Below are 2,682 nucleotides of genomic sequence, written 5' to 3' on the forward strand. Positions count from 1 at the left end.
TTTTTATAATGTCGATTACTAACTTGTCCCTATTTACTAACTTTCAATATTTTTGTAGGCGGTTCCTAAAAGGAAAGGAGGCCATTTAGTTGGGTTGGCCCGCCGTGCTTCTTCGTATCTGGCATCTTCTTCGCAAGCTCCGTATGCCGATCCCATGATTCTCGAGGAGCTACATGACAAAGATGAACGGATTGGGGCATTGGAGGAGCAGAACACCACTATCCTTTCTGAGAATGCCACTATCCGTTCAGAGAATGCCACTATCCTTGCTGAGTTGGCATCCCAGAAGAAGTTCGACACCGAGATAACGCAGAAGCTAGATCGTTTGATGTCTTCGAGTTCTTAGTTTTTTTCTGCTTTTTAAAACTTTCAGAATGTTTTTTTTTCTATTTCGGTTTGTGTGAATTTTAAACTTTCTGAATGTTTTTTTTCTATTTCGGTTTGTATGAATTTAAATTCTATAATATTATTAGTTTTAAATTTCAGATTTTATTTATTTCTTAATTAATTTTTAATATAAAAAAATACATAAAAATGCAAAATTAATTCATTTTTAAAATTGATATATTCGGACGAATTGTGGGCGTCGGAATATACCAACGGACTATGGTTCGTCGGAAAATACCGACGGAGAGGATTCCTCGAAAAATACCGACGAACCATTGTCCGTCGGTATATTCCGACGAACCATAGTCCATCGATGTTTTCCGAGGACTACGTTCGTCGGAATAGTCCGAGGAACGTTCTCCGTCGGTATATAGTTTTTCCGATGAACTCTGGTCTCGTGTGTCCGCATCGGAATATCGTCGGAAGTTCGTCAGAATGACGTTTCTCGGTATTCGTCAGAAAGTCTTCGGAAGGTCTGAAGAAATTCCGACGAATATTTTTTTCCGACAAAAAGATACCTACGGATTGGTTCGTCAGAAATTCGTCGGAATCGGTCTATTCCGACGAATTTCTGACGATTTCGGCCATCAGAATCCCCCTGTTTTCTTGTAGTGAATGAGAAAGATGATTGACCAAATTGTATGACATGGAACCTATCATCCATTCCTTTCTTGCATGACTTTATTTTCTTCCGCAAAGCTCAAGAATTTGTTGTGTTTTCAGTAACAATACTTGTAGCTTTTTCTGAAACCATTGGAAATAAGTATTTTTTATACGTGAAATGGAAGAGGCTTGTTTAATAACTTTTTGTCTGGCCCTCTTGTATTTCTTATATATTATCGTTAGTTGAATGTTTATGCATTTAAAGATGGTTTTAAATATTTTCCAGAAGTTTTATTACTTCACCGTCGCCAATTCTTCTTCAACCGTGCCTACAGTGGAAAGTTCAGTCATCACCAAGTTACAACTTTGTAATATGTGGTTGATGTTTCCTACATTTTCTTAGACGAAAACTGCCTTTGGTTGGCTTTTTGAGCACCTGCAATTAGTTACATTGCAGTCACAACCATTGACAACGTCAATCTCAATGACCTGTGTTGCAGAGAACAACTTACGCCATCAACCCAGTTATAGCTGGATTCAAGGGATCATCTTCCTTTGTGAGGTCAGTTACATGATTCGAGGATGTTGTGCTTTGTTGGTGCTTGTTATTCAGACTCGTAAAAATTATTTTGTTGTTTTCTGAATTGTCAATGGATTGTCGGGTTTTTTTTTTAATATTGGTTCAAGACATGTAGAATGAGTAATGATTTTATTTGTTCAACGAAAAAACCAGAGAAAGATACTAAATGAATTATGTTAAGGAATATGACAATGGTGACGTGTGATTTCATATAATTCATTTGTTTTGTTATGTGTTAAATTCTATCTTAAACCCTAGCATGGTTGTCTCTTTCTCATTCTCATTAATTAATCCCATAGTTTAATTAATTTTGTGAAATTTTCAGAACATGCGAAATATATTACGTTTGCGTGCAAACTAATAGTTACTATTTAACTGAAAGTTACACATCAAATTCGAACACATATAATATATTATTTGTTATACTAATGAAGTGAGTCACAATCTCTTTAACCTCTTATTTTATATCTTTTTTTAAACATTTGGTGGCATTTTTATTAAAAGAAGCAAAGGTTTCCTTTTTTTATAGAAAGATCTCCTATATATTATTTGAGAAACATTACGACTTTTTTTGGTAGTCACGTGTCATCACTACGATGATTCTTAGAATCATTAGAGAAATAGGTTGGTCCATTTAATTATATAATAAGCTTTTTATTAAACTAACCATAAATTCATTATTAATGTTCTTTATTATTTCTTTAAATAAAAGTTACAAAATTTCCTAATAAGGCTAAAATATATATGGCAATTAATCATTTTGAATAATAAAGATTTGATAAAATTTAATGTATCTTCTATCATAATTGTTTAATTTTAAACTATTAAAATAAGTTAAACAACCACATTAACTATATAATAAAAATTTAGATTTTTCTGTATATGTTATAATTTAAATTTTAAAAACGACTATAAATTACTAAAACTGTTAAAAGTCTCACATTTAAATTTTGTGATCCATGGTTTAAAATTTTTGTTATGAAAAAATACAAATTTTTACAAAATTATATAAGTAAAAGGTCCAATTTAATCAATTATTAATATTAAAAGATATATATTTATATATCGTTTTAAAATTTTAAAATGGTAAATTTTTTTAAAACATAGTTTCA

The sequence above is a fragment of the Brassica napus genome, chromosome C2 (assembly GCF_020379485.1).
Source record: "Brassica napus cultivar Da-Ae chromosome C2, Da-Ae, whole genome shotgun sequence".
Taxonomy (NCBI): domain Eukaryota; kingdom Viridiplantae; phylum Streptophyta; class Magnoliopsida; order Brassicales; family Brassicaceae; genus Brassica; species Brassica napus.